Raw genomic sequence first — 25267 nt, forward strand, 5'->3', positions numbered from 1 at the left:
CCCGAGGTGTGATCAGACTCAGGTTTGAACCCTACAGTAAGACATCAGATAATTGGTGGGTTCTTTCCCCATGAGGCACCTGATGTCTGGTGCTTCTTCTTTTTATGAAGTTAGCGGCTGTTGATGCTTAGTGCCTAATCCATTAATCCATTGGGGGCCATAAGATGGTGTATTAGTCTCTTCTCGTGCTGCTGATAAAGACATACCCAAGATTGGGTAATTTATAAAGAAAAAGAGGTTTAATGGACTCACAGTTCCACATGACTGGAGAGGCCTCGTAATCATGGCTGAAGGTGAAGGAGGAACAAAGGCACGTTTTACGTGGTGGCAGGCAAGAGAGTTTGTGCAGGGGAACTGCCCTTTATAAAACCATCAGATGTCGTGAGACTTTTTTACTATCATGACAACAGCACAGGAAAACCTGCTCCCATGATTCAGTTACCTCCCACTGAGTCCCTCCCATGACAGGTGGGGATTATGGGAGCTATAATTCAAGATGAGATTTGGATGGGGACTCAGCCAAACCATATTAGATGGTGATAATCTAATCTTTTTCATTTATTAATGGAGATACTTTCATAAAGAGATAGTTCCATCATCTACTATTTCTTAACCATTGTTGCAGGTCATACAGGAAAGATAGGATAAGTGCTTGATTCTTTACTAGCTTTTAAGATAATGAATTGGTTCCCTACTGTTCTTCAAAGGTGACCAGTTAGAGTATTTTTTGATTAAATATTTCATCTTAAGATAATTATATGTTCTCATGCAGTATAAGAAATAATACAGAGAGATCTGGTGTACCTTTCACCCAGATTCCTCCAATGGTACCATCTTATATAACTATAGTATGGTTTCACAGCTGGAAAATTGAGCATTCATATGACCCACTTGTTTTTGTCTGATTTCACCAGTTTTATATTATTCATTTGTGTGTCTGTGTATATATTTAGTTCTGTACAATTTTGCCACAAATGTAGATTTGTGTAATCACTGGATTTAAAAAAGTCTTCATGAACTCATGGATTTAAATATATTTTATGGCCAGGCATGGTGGCTCATGCCCATAATCCCAGCACTTTGGGAAGCTGAAGCAGGATGTTTGCTTGAGGCCAGGAGTTCAAGACCAGCCTGGGCAAGAGAGAGAGCGACCCCATCTCTACAAAAAATACAAAAAATTAGCCAGGTATGGTAGCATGTGTTCATAGTCCTAGCTACTTAGGAGACTGAGGTGGGAGGATCACTTGAGCCCAGGAGTTTGAGGTTTCTGTGAGCTGTGATGGCACCATTATACTCCAGTCTGGGTGACAGAGTAAGACCCTGTCTCTGGGGAGAAAACAAAACAAAACAAAACAAAAACAAGCCATATTTTATTTTACACTGAAACCATGATCCCTTTTGAAGGTTTGGGCATATCTTTTTTTCCAACAGCTTTATTGAGATGTAATTTACATATCGTAAGTTTCACCATACTAAGTGTATAATTCCATATTTTTTACGTAGTACAGTTTCACAACTAGAAAGCTGACCATTGATACAACTCACTTATTTTGGAGTTGTATCAAAAATTTATCTATATCATCACAATCTAATTTTAGAACATATGTATCAGTCCTAAAAGAAACCACGTGCCCATTTGCGGTCGTTACCGATTCCCATCCCTGGCTTTAAGCAACTGTCCTGAGTCCTAGCAGTGCTGCAGTCCTAGTAGTCCTTCATGGCTTCATGGCATCATAGCTTTGCTTTTTGTAAGGCCAAGATCTGCTCCCTCCCCTACCCCTCACCCTTAAAGCCATTTCTTTAAGAAGCTCTAGTATCTTGTAGTGGAATACAGTATTTCGAGGACCCTGTCTAGGCCCTAGGTATGCTCTTTGCTATTAGGTTGGTCATTGTTTCTAGGCCTCTGCAGTGGACAGACTGAGATAAAATGCCAAAATGAGTATACACTGATAACTTCCATTTTGTGATTTTTAGTTTAACATTTTCTGTATTACATCTATCTCCTTTCTTCCACAGCAGGAATCCTGGTTTTCAAGGACACAGGGGATGATAGACTAGTCCATAATCACTCATTTATTTTATCCCAGGTTACATACATAATGGTCTCAATAATACTAATGCTACCATCCCCAGTGTAATTACTGAGAATAGGTTTTTAAAACTCCCAAACATTTATATATGCTTTTCCTGTTTCTCCCCTAGTTTTAAAATACTGTACTATTTCTGTATTATTGAAACATATGTCCATTATAGAGAGTACTCTTTCCATTTTAGCTCTCAACTAATCTCAGTTCTACAAGTGACTATACATGTTTAATACTCTCTGTGATCATGTCTCTCTAGTCATTTGAATTGATCAAGCTCATTCTCAACTAGATTCTTCAGGAAGTGGCCATGGGAACAATATGCCCTGAGTTTTTGCATGTTGATAACAGTTTGTTAGTGCTCTTTATACTTTAAAGTCAATTTTTCTGGATATGAAATCTTTGGTTCACATTTATTTTTCATGAGTAGCTCACATACTTTATTTTTTTTTCTTTTGGAATACAGTATTGCTATTGAAAAGCCTGATGGTAATCTAATTTTTTTCCCTTGAAAATTAGTTGTTTTTGCCTGAATACCCGACGATTTTCCTTTTTCTCGTTCTTTAGTATCCAGTGATTTCAGTGGACTGTTTGTTGGTGTTGGTCATTGTGGGTCAGTATTCTCAGGTATGGGGTAGAAGCTTTCAATATCTAGTTTCACAATTTTTTTTTAAACTTCAGGAAATTTTTCTGTTATACTTTTTACTATTTTTTGTGTCCTTTTGTTTTATTCTTTAGGAACTTCTCATATCTTTCTTTACATAATTCTTTTTACCCATTTTCAGTGTTTATCACTTTCTTTTTAATCATTTTTATCTCTTTTTTTTTTTTTGAGAAGGGGTCTTGCTGTGTCACACTGCCTGGAGTGCAGTGGCACGATCTTGGCTTACTGCAGCCTTGACTTCCTGGGCTGAAGTGATGCTCCCACCTCAGCCACCCAAGTAGTGGGGACAACAGGCACATGTCACCACACCTGGCTAATTGTTTTGATTTTTAGTAGAGATGAAGTCTCACTATTTTGCCCAGGCTGGTCTCAAACTCCTGGGCTCAAGCAATCCTTCCACCTCAGCCTCCCAAAGTGCTGGTATTACATGCATCAGCCACCATGCCTGGCCTCTTCTTTTTATTTTAATTTTTTCTTCTCTTTTGTCTTCTGTGTCTTTTAATTATCTGTTTATTTCTGAAATGACTTTTTATTTTATTTCTAGTTGCTACTTGACTTCTCTACCTCATCTGAGTTTGTGGATTCTGATTTATTTTGTTCTCTCATGCATCATTTTCTTAATGCCATTTACCTCATTTTTTTAATTTTTATTTTTTAGACAGAGTCTGGCTCTGTAACCAAGGCTAGAGTGCAGTGTGCAATCTTGGCTCACTGTACCCTCCACCTACTGGGCTCAAGCAATTCTCCTGCCCCAGCCTCCTGAGTAGCTGGGATTACAGGGGCCGGCCACCACGCCCGGCTAATGTTTTGTATTTTTTAACAGAGACAGGATTTTGTCATATTGCTCAGACTGGTCTCGATCTCCTGAGTTCAGGTGATCCATCTGCCTTGGCCTCCCGAAGTGCTAGGATTACAGGCATGAGCCACCATGCCCGGACTACCTCATTTTAAAACACCATGTTGTGATTTTTTTTTTTTTTTGAGCATGTCTTCCTGACTGCATTTGTTATTCATAAGGATGTTTTTCTGCTTCTTTTTCTCTTACTTCTTATAGAAATTTGGATTGCATTTGAGCTTGAGTCTTTTCTGTTGCTCATTTCTATTTGAACTCAGTTTTTCTGAACTTTTAGAAAGAGACATGGTTCAGGGTAGCTTTGTAACTTCACTGAGCTCCCTCTTAGTTGTTCTCAACGTAGTGTTTAAACGATGGCCTCCTGTCTCCTGAGATTTCCTGGATTTCTTCCCCGCCTCCACGACTTCTCTTTCCTTTTTCTCTCTTGTCCCTCTGTTTCAGGAGTTTGGTTTTGTCTCTTGAGATTTCTCCTTGGTGTGAGGCTCTATTCGGAAGGGAACCCTGGCAGGTCAGTTTCAAGAGTTCATGGTGCACAACTGTTTGGGCACCTTCACACTTTCTTACCATGGGCCCCTTAAACCTACTCCTTACTGGAGTGGGCAAAATTCCTTCCAGTGTGAGCTACTATTGAGTAATGCCTGTTGGCTCTTTTGGGATTTTCCTTTTCACAGGTCTGATTCCCTGTTGCTTTCTTCTCTTTCTCCTGCCCAGTCACTGCCCAGCCACAGACACCATGCAGGTTGTATGGCCGTTGGCGGTTTTTCTTCACCTGTTTGTGTTCTGCATTTGGTGAGGATACTTTGTCACGTGGATTTGCTGTGCACATTGTTCCTGGGTTTTGGATATTGCTCTCTAGTTGTTGTGTCTGGTTTTATACGTAGAGAGGCGAGATTCAAAAGCTTTGGTGTTGCTGTTGCCATCTCGGCTAGTTTTGTTTTTACGTAAAGTTTTGAGGTAAAACATTGAGCTAGCTTTCAGAGTTTGTGTGTAAAAATATCTTAAACTGGTGAATTTAATGGTTTAAAACAGAGTATTATTATCCAAATAATAATCATGAATTAATCATGAATTACTCATGATTATTATTTGGACATTTAATTTGAGACAAGAACCTTAAAAGGTATAGATATTAAGTCCCAGAAGGGATTAAGGCAAGTTTTGCTATTGTGGCAGTGTTTGTGTTTTTGGGGGATATTATACTACAGATCAGCAGTCCCCAACCTTTTTGGCGCGAGGGACTGGTTTTGTGGAAGACAGTTTTTCCTTGGACTTGGGGCGGGGGAGGGGATGGTTTTGGGATGTTTGAAGCAAACTATATTTATTGTGCACTTTATTTATATTATTATTAGATTGTAATATATAGTGAAATAATGATACAACTCACCATAATGTAGAATCAGTGGGAGCCCAGAGCTTGTTTTCTTGCAACTATGCAGTCCTATATGGGGGTGATGGGAGACAGTGAGAGATCATCAGGCATTAGATTCTTACAAGGAGCCAGCAACCTAGATCCCTCACATGAGCTCTTCACAACAGGATTTACACTCTTATGAGGATCTAATGCCACTGCTGATCTGACAGGAGGCAGAGCTCAGGCGGTAATGCAAACAATGAGGAGCAGGCTGTAAATACAGATGAAGCTTTGCTTGCTCTCCTGCCACTCACCTTCTGCTGTTTGGCCCGGTTCCCAATAGGCCACAGACCAGTACTGGTTTGTGGTCCAGGGGTTGGGAACCCTTGCTATAGATAACCCTCCTTTCTTGAAAAAAAGGATAGTATTTAAGATATACTTCCAGTATTTAAGATAAAGACTGTTTTGATTTTATAATTGTGTTATTAATATGACTCATTAAACTTTGACACAAGGGATAGCCATAGGCTGGGTAGAAAACAGTTGCTGTTGGTGGGAGCTTGAGGAACAAGGATTATCTCTTCATTTGTAGCTTGGCACTTTCTAGATCAACAGTTTAAGGAAACAAATTCCTGACTAGGTATCCTTGACAAATGAGAGGAGTAGGCTATTTTAAGTTCTTTTCAACTGAAAGTCAATTTCAGTGAAGGATGAGAATTACCAAGCATCTTTTTTCCCCCTGCAGTAAAAAGTAATTTCTAGGCGGTCATATCCTGCCCAAGTGGTGCTGGGTGCTTTGTTATTTGGATGACACTGGACTGGGACAGAAGGCAAAGAATAATGCAGTCTGACCCGCTGTTATTTAATCACAACTGCACAAAAACTCTAAACTAGAAAGAGAACTGTTAATAAGGATGCGATCCAGTTACCTGAATGTGTGTGGGTTGTGATGAGAAATGGCTTGAGGTCCAGCGGGATTCTAAGGTCACATTTCCCAAAATAATTTTTAGAAAAGCTTTACTAAGTTAACTTCAGTGTAAACCAAGCCAGAAAGTATTCAGAAAGGCAAGTTTCAGTACATAGGAAAAGTAAATTAAAATAACTCCAAACACATGTAAGTCAGATAAATAGCCCAGCATCTTTTTTTTTTTTTTTTTGAGACGGAGTCTCGCTCTTGTTCCCCAGGCTGGAGTGCAGCGGTGTGATGATCTCAGCTCACTGCAACCTCTGCCTCCTGGGTTCAAGTGATTCTCCTGCCTCAGCCTCCCAAGTAGCTGGGATTATAGGCTCCCGCCACCGTGCCCAGCTAATTTTTTTGTATTTTTAGTAGAGATGGGGTTTCACCATGTTGGCTAGGTGATCCACCTGCCTTGGCCTCCCAAAGTGCTGGGATTATAAGCATGAGCCACCACGCCCAGCCTGCTCAGCATCATTTTGAATGTTTGAACTTTTAGTTTTCTAGTAGTTTAAGCAACACCATCTTGAAAACTTCAATTCTGCTTTAAGAGTTTTTTTTCTTGGCTGGGTGCAGTGGCTTCTGCCAGCACTTTGGGAGGTTGAGGTGGGAAGATTGCTTGGGGCCAGGAGTTTGAGACCAGTTTGAGACATAGTGAGAGCTCATCTCTAATATTAAAAAAAAAAAAAATTAAAAAATAAAAAGAAATTTAAGAAAGATTTTTTTTCTGTCTTATAAGACCACTAAGACTTTTCTTGCTCAAACCTACTTGTTTATTTGGATAAGTCATAAGAAAAAGATAGCCTTTGAGTGAGAGAGATTTGGTTTTGAATCTGAGCTCTGCCGTTTATCAAATGATTTTGGGAAAAGCCACTTAACTTTTTTTTTTTTTTTTTTTTGAGACAGGGTTTGGCTCTGTCACCCAGGCTGGAGTTCAGTGGCGTAATCTCTGCTCACAGCATCCTTGACCTCCTGGGCTCAAGCCATCCTCCCACCTCTGCCTCTCGAGTAGCTGGGACTATAAGAGTGCACCACCACACCTGGCTAATTTTTGTATTTTTTTGTAGAGATGGAGTTTTGCCATGTTGCCCAGGCTGTTCCCAAACTCCTGAGTTCAAGTGATCTGCCTGCCTCAGCCTCCTAAAGTGCTGGCATTACAGGCATGAGCCACCACACCCGGCATCACTTAACTTCTTTGCTATTCTTTTTTTGACTTCTTAAGTTTAATACATAGTTTAAAATTGTTGAGTCTTCTTTGCTAATGTAAACATTTTAGTCTGCATATTTCTAAGTGACCACTTTAGTTCCACAAGTGTTATAGTAGTTTTGTAATTGTTTATTTCTAAATGTTTTCTAATGTCCATTATCATTTCGTCTTTAACACATAGTTTATAAGATTTTTACTTTTTAGCATGCAGCTATTTTGCTATCATTTGGTGCTGAGATCTAACTCAATGAGGCTGTAATCAGAGAATGTGGCCCTTATGATATTGGTCCCTGAAATGTGTTGGGGCTGTCTTTAGCACCTACCAGGGGTCAACTTTCATAAATGAATCGTGTATTTGAAAATAATTTTTTATATTTATTGGGTGCAATATTCTATACATATCCATTATAGGAAGTTGTTAATTTTGTTGTGCAAATTTTCTATATCCTTACTAATTTTTTCCTTCTGCTTGATCTTAGTAATTGCTGAGAGAGTTGTTAAAATCTCCATTTAAGATGATAGATTTGATAATTTCTCTTAGTGATTCTGTCAAGTTTTGCTTTATATATATTAAAGCTATGTTACTAAGTGTATGTAAGTTTGGAAGTATGTCTTCCTCAGATGAAAAATTACTAAGAAGAAACATCAAAGGGAAGTAGGGGTTCTGGCTCAACTGGCCTAACAGGATTCTTGCTGAAGGCAGTTCAGTGTGATCAGACATCACCTGGGGGACTGGGAAGGATGAGGAGTTTGATCAGATATCAAGGGTGATCAAACATTTGAGGGTAGGCAAACTGACTTAGCGGGATTCTTGGTGCAGCTGGACAATGCAGAGATGAGCTTGGAAGCCCAAAACTCAGGGCCTAGTTGAAAGGAGAGTTCAGAGGAGCCTCATTAGAGTTTAGTCAAGGAGAGAATCTTTGTCATTAATGAGGTGCATCTTTCTTTTTAATCTATGTATTTCTATGAGATGTCTTTTTTTTTGCTCTTATAGCTATTGAAACTAAATATTGAAACATTTTTAAGAGAAAAAAGTTTTTATGCTATTTATAAAATGAAATAATTAAAATAGTAAGAAAAGCATGTCTTACCATTGAATTGAACATTTTATTCTATAGAGATTCTCTTTTACTTTGATAATGATTTTTATCTTAAAGTCTATTTTGTCTGGTATTTACTATATAGGTGTACAAGCTTTCTTTTGGTTAGTATTTGCCTAATACATACTTTTTCTTTTTTTCACTTTTATTTTTTTATTTTATTTTTGTGTTTTGAGACAGTCTTGCCCTGTTGCCCAGGCTGGAGCGCAGTGGCACGATCTCAGCTCACTGCAATCTCTGCCTCCAGGGTTTAAGAGATTCTCCTGCCTCAGTCTCCCAAGTAGCTAGAATTACAGGTGTGCACCACCACGCCCAGCTAATTTTTGTATTTTTAGTAGAAATGGGGTTTCACCATGATGGCCAGGCTGGTTTCGAACTCCTGAACTCAAGTGATCCCCCTACCTCAGCCTCCCAAAGTGCTGAGATTACAGGTATGCGCCACCGCGCCCAGCCTTCTTTTCACTTTTAATTTGTATCTTTATGTTTTTACGTATATCATTGTAGATAATATATAGCTGCTTTTGAAAGTAATTTATTCTTTGTCTTTCAATTAAGACTTTAGTTCATTTATATTTATTGTGGCTACTGACATTTTTGGATTTAATTCTGCCATCTTATTCTTTGCCTTCTGCTTATTCTGTTTTTGTCTCTTCTTTTTCCTCAATTTCTGGCCTGTGTTTTATTTTTCTCATTCCAACTTTGCTTGTCTTCTTAGAAGTCATATACTTTATGTCTCCTCATTTAGTAGTTAATCAATTTTAATACTCGAGTATAAAGTCTAACATTTATTATTCCATTAACTTTTCTGTTGTATAATCCCATGACCTTACTCTAGTCATCGTTATCCAACTTACAGATTACTGGTGTCCACTTTTTCATTCTAATTTGTTTTCTTCCTCCACTACTTAGACATTGTTAATACTTTTTTATATAGTCAGTATTTCTTTACTCCTATAATTACTAATGTCTGTACTTTCCATTCCTTTCTGCATCTCAGAGATTCTGTCTGAGATCAATTTCTCTTCTGCCTAAAGGATATCCTTTGGTAGTAAACTTTCTTGTTATTTGAAATATCTTTAAGTACCTCATTTTTGAAAGATACTTTCACTAAGTAAAAATTTTAGGTTGGCAGTTATTTTCTTTGGCACACTAAAGGCGTTATTTCACTGTCTTCTGTTATTTATTATTGCCTTTAAGAGGTCAGTCATTAGTCAGTTGGTTTTTTTTTGTTTTTTTTTGTTTTTTTTTTTAGGTGATCCAGCTCTGGCTGATTTTAAGGTTATCTCCTGTCTTTATTATTCTAGGTGTTGATTTCTTGTGTTTATCCTGCTTGAGTTTCACTGGGTTTCCAGGATCTGTAACATGTTAGTCTCCTTCATGAGTTCTACAAGTGTTTGTGGAGCTACAGTTAATAGTTTTGCAATTGCTTATTGCTAAATATTTTCTAATGTCCATTATAATTTCTTCTTTAACCCATATATTGGGAAGTTTTTTTTTTTTAATTAACAACTCTGGTCTACTCTTAACCATTATCTTTTTGAATATTGCCCTTTCTCTGTTCTCACTTATTTTCCTCTGAAACTCCAATTAGATATTGGTTAGACCTCCTCACTCCATCTTCCAATGTCTGTTAACCTCACTTTTGAATATTTTTGTTTATATCTATATCTATGTCTATATGTATTCAGTATTCCATTGTAATTCTGTTGTCTATTTGGCTATATCTTTAGTATTATTTTTAGTGATAGCTCTAAGGATTACAATATAATATACATACATAACAACTCACACTATAGTGTTAACATTTTAACACTTTAAGTAAATGTGTCCTATAACCATATAGATTTTACTACCCCATCCCCTGTGTTAGAGTTGTCATATATTACATGTACATACATTGGAAAAAACCTAGACTATGTTCTGCTTTTTTTCTTGCAATACTCATACATATTTAACTTAATTTATTTATTTACTTTTTAAAAATAGAGATGGGGTTTCGCCATGTTGCCCAGGCTGGTCTCAAACTCCTGGCCTCAAGTGATCCTTCCACCTTGGCCTCCCAAACTGCTGGGATTACCGATGTGCACCACTGCACCCCGCCTCATACATATTTTAAAGAAGAAAAATAGTCTGTTATATTTATCCAAACCATTTCTGTTGCTCTTCCTTCATTCCTAAAGTTCCATGTTTCCTTCTGGTATCATTCTCTTCAGCCTAAAATAAAACTTCCTGTAGTACTTTTTTTAGAGTAAGTCTTATGGTAATGAATTCTCTTAGTTTTTCTTCATCTGATGTTTTTATTTCACCTTCATTTCTGAAGGGAATTTTCTGAGCTGGCAGTTCCTTTCTTTCATCACTTTACAAATGTTGATTCACAATCTTTTCTGGTCTACATGATTGCCGATGACAGTCATTTCAAACACTTCTCTTACATGTATTGTGTCATTATTTTATGTCTTCCTTCAAGTTTAAAAATTTTTTTATCTTCAACAGTTTGATGATGACGCATTTGGACATTATTTTCTTAGGGATTATCCTATTTGGGGTTTGTTGAGATTCTTGTATGTGTTCATTTATGTTTTTAATCATATTTGGGATTTTTTTCAGATCTTATTTCACTTTTTTTAAACACCAATCTCTCCTCTCTTTTTGGGACTCCAATGTATAAATGTTAGACCTTTTGATAGTATCCCAGAGGTTCCTTAGGCTTGTTCATTATTTTAAAGTAGTCTTTTCTCTGTGTTCTTCAGATTGTGTACCTTCTGTTGATATGTCTTCAGGTTCCCTATTTTCTCTGAGAGCGCTCATCTTTCCATTCGAGACCATTCACCTTTGCTTCATAGCCGATGATTGTAATAGCTCCTTTAAAGTCTTTGGCTGGGCGCGGTGGCTCACGCCTGTAGTCCCAGCACTTTGGGTGGCCGAGGTGGGCGGATCACCTGAGGTCAGGAGTTCAAGACCAGCCTGGCTAACGTGGTGAAACCCCATCTCTACTAAAAATACAAAAATCAGCTGGGTGTGGTGGTGCAGCCCGTAATCCCAGCTACTGGGGAGGCTGAGGCATGAGGATCACTTGAACCCGGGTGGCGGAGGTTGCAGTGAGCTGAGATCATGCCACTGCACTCCAACCTGGGCAACAGAGTGAAAGTGTGTCTCAAAAAAATTTAAAAAATAAAGTCTTTGATAATTCCAACTTCTGGGTCATCTTGGGGTTGGCATCTGTTCATTTTCTTTTCCCTCCGGTATTGGGTCTCTGGGACTTGTTATAATTCTCTAGGGAATTTTTTTTTTCCAGCAAAATCAACCTGGTTAGGAACAGACTGTAAGTTTTGTCTCACCTAAAGCTCGTGATCATTCTGCAACTCTGTTCATTCATTTTTTTCATGCCAGCACAACATTGTAGTTTTTTATTCACTAGTATTTTACTTGTTTTAATCAATCTCTTATAATAATGCTACCCCATAGAGCTGTTACAAAGACCAAATTAAATAATGTATACAGTACCACCTGGTACAGTACCTAGCAGATAGAAAGCCTTTTAGTAAATGATATTGTTCTAATTTCTTCCAGTGGACTATCTCTTTGCTTGATATAATTGAAAATTAAGTTAAATTTCCTTCACTGTTGCTCATTTGTAAGATTTGGTAATACCTCATGTAGCATTCTGCCAAGCTACAATGATGTTTTGAAAAGATTTGCTATTGTGGAATACCAAATTGTGAAATTTACTATGAAATAAATCCTCTTAGATTATCTTAGAAGCCTTGGCTGGAGGAATATACTAATAACATACTTTGTATGTGTGTGTATGGTACACTATACATAGCATAAAATTTACCATTTTAACCATTTTTAAGCATAAAATTCAGTGGCACTAAGTACATTAACAGTGTTATACAACCATCAACATTATGCATTTCCAGAACTTTTTCATCATTATAAACAGAAGCTGTATGCTCATTAGACAATAACTCTTCAGCCTCTGGTGACCTCCATTGTACTTTGAGCCTCTATGAATTCTCCTATTCTAAGTACCTCATGTAAGTGGAATCCTTGTCCTTTTGTGCCTGACTTACTTCACTCAGCATCACGTCTTCAAGGTTCATCCATGTTGTAGTACGTATCAGAATGTCCTGCCTTTGAGCCCCTGCTTTCACTTGTTCTGGATATATACGGTGACATATCTCTTGACCTGTCATTTGTATTCATGCCTTCTTGAGGTCTGTTATCCATCAGTGGGGTGTGTTCTTTGACTTCTAGTGATGGAAGTGAGTCTAATTCCTTCTGTGACAATTTGCTTTCTGGCTTAAGATGTGGTCTGTGTGTTTAGCATACAACTCTAGATGTCCCACTGTCTTCCAGGTACTATGCCAAAACATGAAAGAATGCCATTTGAATATCATCTATCGGAGCATTTAGTTTTTGAAAGCAACAGGGCTCAGACCTGGTATGACCCATTTCATGTTGTAAAGTCAGCTTTTCCTTGGCGAGAGAACACTGGCCCGGTCAACAGGGTGAAGGTGGGTTCACGGTAACTGAGTTATTCGGGAAGGGCAGGCCGGGGCTGGCTGACTGGATGAGATAAGAAGGTAACACTGTCTTTTGTGTCTTTTTTTGAAAAGAGTAGTTGTTCACTTGACTTAGGAGCCAGCGTGTGGCATAAGCTCAGGAAGCAAAACATGATAACCCTGGAAGGTGAGAACCTAATATAATAGGATAACAGGGCACACAATATTTTTTTCTAACCTGCTCCAAGACACCTGATAAGAATGAGTGTGTGTGAGGCATGCTGGGGTCCCAGAGGTTCAGTTTTGAAGTAGCTGTTTAATGTGACTTTAAATTTCTTTTCATGTCATGGTTCTTTTGAGGCCTAACTTAGATTAAGAAGTAACAATGATTCTGATATTCCCTGCCCCTCGAATATTGGACTCTGTATCTTCGGCCTCTGTGGGAAAACAAAGGTAAACTGTTAGTAGAGAGTCATGCCCAGGGATGTCTAGCTTTAAGAGAAACTTATGCAAAAATAAGAATTTAGAATGGATGAAACTTTCAGAATTATCTGGCAAAAAATCTTCTTATAGATGAGGCAACAATGGCCCACGAAGTGGCACAAAATGATATCCCACTGAAAGACTATTTAAAATTGATGTTTATGCAGAAAGAGGGTCACCCAGGGGTGGGGTGGGGTTTGGAAATCATGCAAACCTAAGGAACAGATGACTTTTTTCATTAAGCATGTTTATCCAGTATGTACTAGGGGCTAGGTTGTGTTTTAAGTGCCGTAGATACAACAGATAACTAGATATACATCCTTATTCTCGTGGAGGTTATAATTCTAATAAGGAACAGACTCTAAACAGGTAAATTTATAACTGACTGTGATGACGGACTGCGATTCAAATAAAACAGAATAATGGATAGGAAATGATTAGAGTATAATGCAGTTGTGCTCTTGGGTCTTTTATTTATAGGATTAGTGATGGTCTCCCTGAGGTGATGACATCTGAGCTGAAATCTAAACAATGAGCAAGGCTAGCATGACCAGTAAGGAGGGATTGAGGAACAAGGGGGTCTGTGATGTGGGGTCAGGGTTAGGTTGGAGAAGTAGGCAGGGTTGGATTACATAGAGCTTTGTAGGCCTCAAAGATGTTTGGTTTTCATCTTAAACACAGTTAGAAGCCATTGGATCTGATTAACATTTTAAAGAGACCACTCTGGTTCTGTTTGGGATTTTGTGATAGTCCTGGTGAGAGATGATGGATCTGAGGAACCAGGTGGTAGGAGGAGAGAAGCTAAGAAGTGATCTGATATTTGGAAGTACCTCTGAAAGCATAGAGAGAAAAGAAAAGACAGGAATCTAGTATGACTCCTGGGTTTTGGGGAGATGGTGATGCCCTTAATTTGAGATTGGAGTTCCTGGGAAAGGTTGAATAAATTACTGAACCTAAAGACCAAGAGGTGAATGAGTTATGATTATTCTACAAATGTCTGAAAGATGATGGAAAAAGAATTTGATCTATTCCATCTGATCCCTGGGAACCTAGAAAGGGACAGCAGAGGGAAGGTCTCCAGGAGACAGATTTCAGTTTAGCTGTAGATTAGGAACTCTGTTAGAATGATCTGAACATGACAGGGACTGCCTACCAGGAAGTGATATCTGTCACCCAAATTGTTCAAGCTGAGACTGTGGGACCATCTATTCATAGAGTGACTTCATAATTTGTTGTCCAAATCAAGACACTTTTGACAGCAAAATGGGATGCTTTTAATTATGCTTGGATAATACTGACTTAGGACTTTTCTCAATCACTTTTGCCAGCTGGAGATACCTGGCTGGCAATGCCCTTGCCCCACCTTGGTCTGTGACTTCAGGGCTAGCTTGGTCTCACCACCATTTCTGTCATGTGGGGTGGCTGCTCTGTGCTGGTGAAGGGCAGAGGGCCATGATGTTACAGCCTTTTCTGCTCCCATATTCAGTGGGTCCCAAGCTCTTGTCTCACATCCAAGAAGAATGAGGATATGCTGACAATCAAAGAGTGAGGAGGGCAGAGAAAAATTTTATTGAGCGATGCAACAGCTCTCAGTGGAGAGGGGACATGGGAGTGGTCCCCCACCCCCACAGTTGGGTGGTTTCTCTCTCAGTGTGGCTGAGTGCAGGGCTTTTATGGGCTCAGAATAGGGGAATGCATGCTGATTGGTTTGTGTGTATGCAAAGAAAGGCTAAAGCAAAGACACCAGTCAAAGGTGGGCATGGCAGTGTAGAAAACCAATTAGGAAAGGGTAGGTATATGTAAAATTAGTGAAGGATGGGGATCAATCAGAGGAAAGTGTGCCAAATGGGAAGGCAAGTTCTCAATCTGGTCTGTGGCTTTGACTTAAAGCTTGGCTTTCAGGCTTTAAACTGTCTTCCACTTGGAGGTGGGGTTTCACCACCGACCCACCTCTATCTGCCTAGGCATTTGTCTGCCTCCTCCCACTATCAACACATATAAATCTGGACTTCCCTTGTCAAATAGGGAACAGTATTCATCCTACCTTATTTCTCTTCATCCTAGAGACACTATAGAGGGGATGCTTTTAGGTACAGGTTAAAATCAAGTAGCTTTTTGGCATCCTTCCAGATCTAAGGTTCTGAAGATCTTTGTACGTTTTATTTAACAAAAAATATTGATGCCCAAGTTTTCTGGATTAGTTCAAGTACACCTGTAATACAGGTGGCCTCCTGTGTGGAATGCCCTTCCCACTCCTGCCCTGCCTTACTTGCTCCTCCTTCTCACCTCCTGCAGGAAGCACCGTCAGGGCATCACCCCCCTGACTTTGATTGGGTGCCCCACCTTTGGCTCCCATAGTTCATTGAGCTTCTCTTGGCCACAGTACTTAGAACAGGCTTGAAATCATCTGCTTGTTTGTCCGTCTTCCCTTCTCAATTGTGTACTTTGGTTCTGTATCCCCGGGGGCTGGCACAGGAGTGGCATAGAGAAGATGCTCACTAAGTATTTGCGGAATGAGCAGATAGCATCATGAACCTATTCTATAGATTTGTAGTCATGTGCCAGTACCCACATATACCTAATTACATGTTGAGTGCTTATTATGGTATATCCTCATAGTGAGCCTATATGATAAATTTTCATAGTATACTAATTTTACTGATTGAAGAAACTGAGGCTCAGAGAGGAAAGTAACTTGTCCAACCAACATTACATGGCTAGTGATGTAATAGGAGAGCCAAAATTGGCACCCAGAATTAGCCACTTGGCTCAAGTGCCTACTATCTGTCCCGTTACTCAAGACTTACCATACACTTTATAAGATTCTCAGAAGTCCTGCAATTAAAAATTAGTTTAACTTTGAGTAACCCAGTGCTTTCCTAACTAGTGTGACTCCTTTGATGGTGGAAACCTTTTATTCTCCGCACCTACTACCATCTTCTGGAAAACTGTCAGGAAACAGCTGTTGGGAAATGCTTGAATAGTGGAAAAAGTTCTGAATTGTAAATCTGCAGCCGTGGGTTATTTTCCTGGCTCTGCCACTATCTGCCACTTTTCAGGGCCTATTTTCCCATTTATAAAATGAGAGAATTTCAGTAGATATCTTCTCAGATCCTTCCCACCTTTAAAGTCTTTGCCACTTTTAAAATCCTTTAAAAGTATGCAAATGTTTCCTGCATGGTTTGCCTCCACCAGCAGGAGAATCAGCAGTCACCATCTTGCCACTGGTGCAGCGTTCTGCTGCCTGGTGAAATGAGATGTGCCAGGCTGGCATCCTGAGGAAATTAGTTCTGTAGAATGTTCAGAATTTGTTCTGTGCTCTTGCGGCCATAGGCTGAGATTGGCTGGTACAGTACCAGGCTCTCGTTTGAAGGGCCAGCAACAGAGCCATGATGTTATATGGTCATCTGCATGTGTATGTCTCTGACTGTTAATATAAGTAGGAAGTAGATCATCTCAGGCTGTGAGCCTGTGCTGCCTTTGCAACAAGAGCCCCTGTCCCTTGAGGATGCTCTTTTTCCTGTCTTTTACAAATAATAGGTGAAATTATTTATACTGTTGTTTACCTCCAAGACAACGTGTGTGGGAGAATTTCCTGTTCTTAAAATGCCTTTTCTATGTTCTGTCTTCTCTTTGACCTCTCTTCTCAGAAGCTTGAGAGCTTGTAAGGCGTGAAAAAATAACATAGAAGCAGTCAGGTGGCATTCCAACTTTCTGTAATTTCTCTGTTTTAGACACTGGAAAAGATCTGTAAAGATCTATAAGTAAGCTACTAGCAATGTAAGGAACCTAAGTGGAGCCTTCTTACAGAGTTGAAATAAATACCTTCATCTTGGGTGTACACTCAGATGTCTTTCCAGAGGGAAACTAACCATACCATCTAATAATATTGAGGATTTTTGTAAATGATTTTTAGCAAGGGCTATAAAGACACGCTCTTAGGTTACAGTGATGCTACTTGTGGAAATTTAGCAGAAGCAAAAATTTTTGTACATGAAGGTGTCTGAACATGTTCACTGTAGTGTTATCTGTAATAGCAAAAAAACAACAACAGACAAACTTGAACATAACCTGAATCGTTCAATGTTAGGAGACTGGAAATTATAGTGTATTGACAAGACAAAAATATTGGCAGCCACTGAAAGTGATTGTTATGAAGTTCAGATAAAACATAGAAAAATATTCAATAAAATCAATGAAAACATTCAATATAAAATTTGGAAAAACTAAAAATGTGTATGCTTACTGATGAAACTGGAAGATGAATATAAAAATAAAATTTGTAATAGAATGATGAATATAAGTAATTTTTAATGAACATTAATTTGATATTGCTTACTTTTGTTTTTTCAATATAAAATTAAATCTCAGCTCCATTAAAAGAAAAAACTAAATGAAACTAAAATGAAAATATGAATAAAAAATATGTTCACTGTAGACGTTTCAGACATTAAAAATGGAACAGGGCCTAGAGAGGTGGCTCATGCCTGTAATCCCAGCACTTTGGGAGGCTGAGTTGGGAGGATTGCTTGAGGCCAGGAGTTCAAGACCAGCCTAGGCAATGTAGCGAGACTCCATCTCTACAAAAATTGAAAAAATTAGACAAGTGTGGTGGCATGTGCCTGTGGTCTTAGCTACTTGCGAGGCTGAAGTGGGAGGATTGCTTGAGCTCAGGAGTTCAAGGTTACAGTGAGCTGTGATAGTGCCACTGCCCTCCAACCTGGGTGACAGAGCAAGACCCTCTCTCCAGAAAAAAAAAGGCACAAGAAGAACATTAGATATACCCATAATCTCACCACCCAGAAATAATCATCACAAACATTTAAATATATGTTCTGCTAATATTTTCTTGGGATGTGTGGGTATGTGGGTGGGTGTCTGTATATATTGATGTATTTTTAATTGAACTTGTACAAACATTTTTGTAACTGGCTTTTTTCACTTTCAGTAAAGGGCAGACATTTATTGTAATTTTATTTTTTCAGCATATAATTTTTAATGACTATGATGTATTCATTCAAATGGTATAAAATAAATGATTCTGAATATTGTCACATTGCTTTCAAGATAGGTTATACCAATTTACAGTTACTTATTTGATGAAAATGAGTAAAAATTGTTTTTAAATAATAAAAAATATTTCTCTCATTTTTGTTAATTTTTTTACAAGCCCCAAATCAGTTCCCCCTGCCCTGATAATTATGCAGATCTTAACTGAAAATGAGTAAACTAGATCACTTTTAAGGCTTCTTTGAGTCCATAGATTCCTTGGGCCATTTTTTGCACATTCTCAATAGTGCCTAGAAATTCTGCCTAGAATTTCCACTCCTCTTTTAAGGACATGAAATGTTTTGAGTATACTGATTACTGATTGTGTGCCTTGGGAATGCAATGTATTATAGCATGAGGAATTTCACTAAGAACTGAACCAAAAAGTATTTAAAAAGTTCATGTCTGCCTGAAGTTTCATAAATATTTTTACCCTGTTTGAAAAAGCAGGCATTTTTCTCTCCCATGCAGTCTATTAAGTCGTCAGGGTACCTGATTTAGGATTTAATTTGAAGTAAGCTGTCAGACTTGACTACGTACTTTCATGATGAATTTGTTTTTAGCCTTTATTCAAGCCTCATTCTTAGCTTTCCACACTTGTATTGGGTACTAAGGAAGTATTTTTACTGTGTGCTCTTTACTCCATTTAATTCCTTCAGTTGCTAAATTCTCCTCTGGTTTTATTTATACTTCATGAATTTGAGCAGATCGGTAATTTCTCATTGTTCACTGATGCCAGTTGAAAAATTCTCCCGGTTTGTTTTTATAGGGGTAGCTGTCATGTTTATACTACGTTTCAAGAAACGTCCAATTTAAATTTGCTTGTCTAAATGCATTTAATTTTTAAGAGAGCAGTTGTAAAGTTGTGCACTTGACATCTTTACACTTGAGTATGCATAATTATACAGAACTTTCTTTTTCCTGTGCTGATTTTATTCTGGGCTGTGTGTGTATAAGAAGCATAATTTGCCACCTCTGGCAAGAATAAAGGCACCTTTGCTGTCTTGTTTCCTTTTCTTTAAGCTGCTACTCCGAGTCTGGTTATGTCCCCAGGGAGAGATGGGAAACATATCTTTGCTCTCTGAAGTCCATTTCTCAAGGGGACCTCAAAACTCACATGGGTCCTATTTACATTGTAATTGGTCACTGGCTGGCTCATACAGCTGTTTCAACTTAAACCCTAGACAGTTGCTATGGAGATGGTTGATTAGAAATAGGTCATGTTAAAGTCCTTTTTCCTCTGGATATAAGGGAGTGCTGTAACTCTGGAAATTGTCTCAGTTGAGCAGAGAATGTGTAGGTGGACAACCACATCCAAAAAAAATTGTCTCTTTTTAGGTTGAGGTTTATCACAGCTGCCAGTCAACTCATGTGGCTGCTTCTGCTCTGTAAACAACACACCTGAACACTATTCCTGTTAGAAGGAATTATAGATGTCACAATCTGCAGTATAGCCTTGATAAAATGCCTAATATATGACTCTTAAAAGTTGTTTATTTTGTTAAGTTCCTAAACCTAGTAGAATAGCACTTATTTTCAAGACAGAGTCAGGAGTTCAAGAACAAGTTATTTGAAATGTTTAGAAACAGTGACACTTGGAAAAGGAAAGCGTCTAGTGAGTTTGGATGGGATTTGCCCTAAATTTGACCAGAAAATATTTGACATTCCAAGGGAAACTTGCGCAGGATGAATAAGGCCATACCTTTGATTTTGTCAGTCTTCAGTTGTGGGGTGACTTTGATTACTTGTCTTTCCTTCTTCATGTGTGAAATGGAAAAATGGTTTCTGACTCTGCATCTGACCATCACAGTGGTGACTTACGATCTGTCTTACAGACAGACAAGTGTATAGTTTGGTTCCCTTACAGGGGCCCAAGCTTTCTGGAGTTTGGAGGTTGAGGAATGTGGATCCCTCCTGTATTCTGTTTACCCCTCACACCTTCCCTGATATGGTTTGGCTGTGTCCCCAACTAAATCTCATCTTGAATGAATTGTAGCTCCCATAATCTTTACATGTCATGGGAGGGACCCGGTGGGAGGTGATTGAATCATGGGATTGGGTTTTTCCTACACTGTTTTTGTGAGAGTGAAGTCTCATGAGATCTGATGTGATCTCTGAGATCACATGGTGATGGTTTTATAAAAGGGAGTTCCCCTGCACATGCTCTCTTGCCCTCTTGCCTGCTGCCATGTAAGGCGTGCCTTTGCTCCCCCTTTACCTTCCACCATGCCATGATTGTGAGGCCTCCACAGTCATGTGGAATGTGACACAATTAAACCTCTTTCCTTTATAAATTACCCAGTTTCAGGTATGTCTTTATTAGCAGCATGAGAATGGACTAATACACTCCCCTTGCCCTACCCTCATGGTGCTGCTTGCTTTAGAGAGTGGGTTAGTTTATGTGTAGATGGTTCTCACATCATGACTGTGATGGAAGATGGTATGTCTTCTTGAGAAGTCTTTGGAAGTGACACATGTTCCAACACTTCCTTCACCTCTTGGCCCTTGGTCACTTTTCTCAGCTAATCAGTACTCTGAAACGGGTGAACTGGTGGGTGGAGGGGGCTCAAGCTGAACAGATATGGGGGTAGATTTTCACTAATTAGAAAATATGTTCTTTGAAAGCTCTAAGAGAATACTGTAACATGTAATAACATAAATGAATAGTAGTAATAATGACAGCTAATACTCTGTACCAGGTACTTTTCTAAGCACTTTGCATGTATTTTTAAATTTAATCCTTATAACAACCCCAGGAAGTAGATAGTATTATTTTATGCCCACTTTGCAGATGAGTAAACTGAGGCCTGAAGGTGTTAAATAAGCAGCTGAAGATCTTGTAGCTTGCAAAAGGTGATACTGTTGTTCAAGCTTAGGCAGCTTGGTTCCAGGGTCAGATACTCTTACCACTATGCTACTATGAACTGTATATTAATATTTAAGAAGAGTAATCTTTTTTTTTTCCTAATTATCATAATGCAGTAGATAATTTGCTCTCCCCAGAGGACATTTAGCAATGTCTGGAGACATATTTGTCTGCCACAGTTGGCATGGGAGAAGGAGGATGCAGTTGGCATCTAGTGGGTAGAGGTCAGAGACACTGCTAAACATCCTGCAATGCATAAGACAGTCTCCCATAACAAGGTATTTGGCCTAAAATAGCAGCAGTGCTGAGGTTGAGAAAACCTGTGATAGTGAAGTGCACTCATTCTAAAAATGTCTAATAGTACTCTCCTGATCTTTCACTTATGTTAAGTTATGTATATTCTTCCAGACATTTTTTTCCTGATGATACTAACAAACATTGTTATGCATACATTTTATAGAAACGGAATCAAATGTGTATTCTGTAGGTTACCTTTATGACAGTATATTATTTTCATATTTCCATGTCAGAGTGTATTTTGATAACTAGCCGTATAGTATTCCTTTTTTCATGGACACCAAGGACAGTTGGGTTATTTTGTAATTTTAAGTTAGAAACTATATTATGTCTAGATTTACTATACATATATTTTTGCATACTTGATTCAGGTCTTACTATTTTGGACCAAAAAACTAGGTTGCGACCTTTGGTCAAGGATAGTGTTGTTGTGGTGTCCTCTTTCCCATGCTCTGGCCACAGTGTGTTCATGTGTTTTTTCCATCTTACTGTGTACCTCATTGAGATTGGTGATCATCATATAGCTCCATGATGTTAAGTTAGTAGTGTGTTTTGGGTTGCTAGGGTAGCATGAAAGATTTCAGAAAGAATAGTTGCTGGGAAAAAAGAAAAGCAGGTGTCTAGAATGAGAGAAAGTGTGAGTGAGTAGCTGTGTGTATAGCAGAGAATGGGGTAGCGGGTGGAAGGAGATAAAAAAACTATAGTACTAATATGTGTAGGGTGATATCTGGACCCATCAATTTGAATTTTAGAGACATTTATCAAGGAAAATGAGATGACTAATTGCACACTTTCTATGCCAATTATTGCAACTGAGGAATTAATTGTTGTATTAAGCCGTTCTTGCAATTGCTATAAACAAATACCTGAGGCTGGGTCGTTCATAAAGAAAGAGGTCTATTTGGCTCACGGTTTTTTAGGCTATACAGGAAACGTAGCTCTGGTATCAGCTTTTGGGGAGGCCTCAGGGGGCTTTCGATCATGGCAGAAGACGAAGTGGGAGCAGGCGCTTCACATGGTGATAGCAGGAACAAGAGAGTGAGGTGGAGGGAGGCGCCATACACTTTTGACCAGATCTCCTGTGACACAGTGAGAGCTCACTCATCACCAAGGGGACGGCCCAAGCAATTCATGAGTTCTGCCCCAGTGATCCAAAGACCTCCCACCAGGCGCCACCTCCGATATTGGGGATTATATTAATATTTTGACATGAGATTTGAGTGGGGATAAATATATAAACTATATCAATTATTATATTTAAAATAAATACTTTTAAAACTATTTAATATACCAATTGTCTTCAGTCATACTCTGAGGATTCCTGGGACTTGTAGATCCCCTCCAAGAATCAGGTTCAGTGCTAGCCATATAGTGGGTGCTCAATAAACATTTGTAACCAGATTGAATTGAGAGGAAAAGGAGAGTAGAAGAGTATGGGCTGAGAGGCCACTAGAGAGAAGCCCTGGGGACTTCTATACATAAACTGACCTGAGGGAAAGCTCCCCTTTGAAAAAGGGGTAGGCTCCAATCCCATCCAGGTTGATGTGAATGCCATTAATTCATTGTTTTTATGGCTGAGTAGTATTCCACTGTGTGTGTGTGTGTGTGTGTGTGTGTGTATCACAGTCTCTTTATTCACTTGTTGATTAGTGGGCATTTGGGTTGGTTCCACATTTTTGCAATTGTGAATTATGCTGCTATAAACATGTGTGTACAAGTATCTTTTTCATGTAGTGACTTCCTCTGGGTAGATACGCAGTAGTGGGATTGCTGGATCAAGTGGTAGTTCTACTTTTAGTTCCTTAGGGAATCTCCATGCTGTTTCCATTATTCTAAGTGAAGTAACTCAGGAATGGAAAACCAAACAACATATGTTCTCACTTATAAGTGGGTGCTAAGCTATGAGGATGCAAAGGCATGAGAATGACACAACGAACTTTGGGGACTCAGGGGAAGTGATAAAAGACCACAAATTGGGTTCAGTGTATACTGCTTAGGAGATGGGTGCACCAAAATCTCACAAATCACCACTAAAGCACTTACTCATGTAACCAAATACCACCTGTTCCCCAGAAACCTATGGAAATAAAAAGTTAAAAAAAAAAAAAATTAAAAAAAAAAAAAGAAGAAGAAAAGGGGGTGGGAAATGGCAGGGGCCTTCTCCTGTTTAAGGCTTGTGTTTGTTTCTACTAAAGCTGTGCACATGTGTATTCTAGGACCCAGCTGTTCCACTCCACCATGTACTGTCGGCAGAAATGCGTACATATATTTGCCAAAAGCCACAAACTCTTTTAAGAATATTCATAGAAGCAGTACTATTCATAATAGCCCCAAACTGGAAACTACCCAAATGCCCATTAGTAGTAGAATGGATAAACAAATCATGTTTTTTTTTTTTAAATCACTAATGATGAAATATTTTAAGACACAAAAGGGTATCAGAAGAAAAGTCATTCTAGTATTTACCATTCAGATTTCATGGAGGTTAACATATTGCTATATTTTGTCATTCTTTTAAGCTTTTTTATTTTTACTTTTTAATTTAAGAACTAGAACCTTCTGGTGGTAGTGTTTAGTGTTGGGGACAGGGTAGAGTTGGGAGAATGATCTGAGGATCCTCCTGAAACACAAGTGTGGCCTGACCTGAGCTTTCACTGCAGCTCCTCCCTTGACACTGAATGAATTACCTGTCATTGGCACCTAAACCTGCGCAGCCCAGTCAGTGAGAACAGCCCCCAGATGAGCTTCTACCGCGCCACAAATGAAATAGAAAGAAGCCATGCCTTTTCACTCCCCTGTTCTCTGTAAAATAAAACACCTTACTGTAGTGTCATTTAAGTACCTAATGCCTTGTTTTGTTGAAATATTTTAAAAATTGGTTTTTCCCATCACATTATGATTGAGATATCATGAATGTTCTGAATGTGTTGATGTGAAAAGAGAATGAACAAGAATGGGGCTTGGTGTTTTCAGTGATTGCTGTAATTGTTAGCAGGGACATATTCTCCCTTAACTTCTACTCAGACAAGCTCAAAAGAATGAAAACAATCAAAGAGTAACATTGTTGTGGGGATAACCTCGAGTCACTTTCTTTTGTATTTGTATTTGTATTAGAAGAATCATTTGCAGGCCAGGTGCAGTGGCTCACACCTGTAATCCCAGCACTTTGGGAGGCCAAGTTGGGCAGGGATCACTGGAGCCCAGTAGTTCAAGACCAGCCTGGGCAACATGGCAAAACCCCATCTCTACAAAAAATACAAAAAATTTAGCTGGGCATTGTGGCGCACACCTGTGGTCCCAGGTACTTGGGATGCTGAGGCGGGAGGATCACTTGAGCTGAGGAGGTCAAGGCTGCAGTGAGCCATGACCGTGCCACTGTTCTCCAGCCTAGGTGACAGGGTGAGACCCTGTCTCAAAAAGAATCATTTGCAACATCTGTTCTTTAGCTAGTATTAGCAACAATGATTAGTTTTTGTGGCTCTCCTTGTGACTGAGTGTCATGGGGCCATAGTGAGACTGGTTCCCTTTACTGAGTGCTTGCTAAGTCATTAACCTCAGTTGCTAAGGGCATAGTCATAAGTCCTGTATGCGTATTATATTTCCTCCTTGTAATAACCCAAGATGTAAGTGCTGTTACTATCTCTATCTCCACATGAGAAAACAGGCTTGGGAAAAGAGGTTAAATAAGTTGCCTAGGGTCACACCGTGAACAGCAGAGCCATGATTCAAATCTCATTTTGACTGGCTCCAAAGCCTGTGTTCCTAACTAAAGTGTTCACTAAATGAGGACCACTGACTGTTGTTATTTTGGTTAACAGAACCATAAAGTAGGAGTTAGGGTTCTAGTTAC

General features: G+C 39.0%; 1 protein-coding gene across 2 annotated transcripts in view; it reads left to right on the forward strand.

The window, feature by feature from the left end:
* SUMF1 (sulfatase modifying factor 1) overlaps window positions 1–25267 on the forward strand; it is a 106405-nt gene that overhangs the window by 20888 nt on the left and 60250 nt on the right. The window lies entirely within an intron of this gene.

Source organism: Pongo abelii, chromosome 2, assembly GCF_028885655.2.
Source record: "Pongo abelii isolate AG06213 chromosome 2, NHGRI_mPonAbe1-v2.0_pri, whole genome shotgun sequence".
Taxonomy (NCBI): Eukaryota; Metazoa; Chordata; class Mammalia; order Primates; family Hominidae; genus Pongo; species Pongo abelii.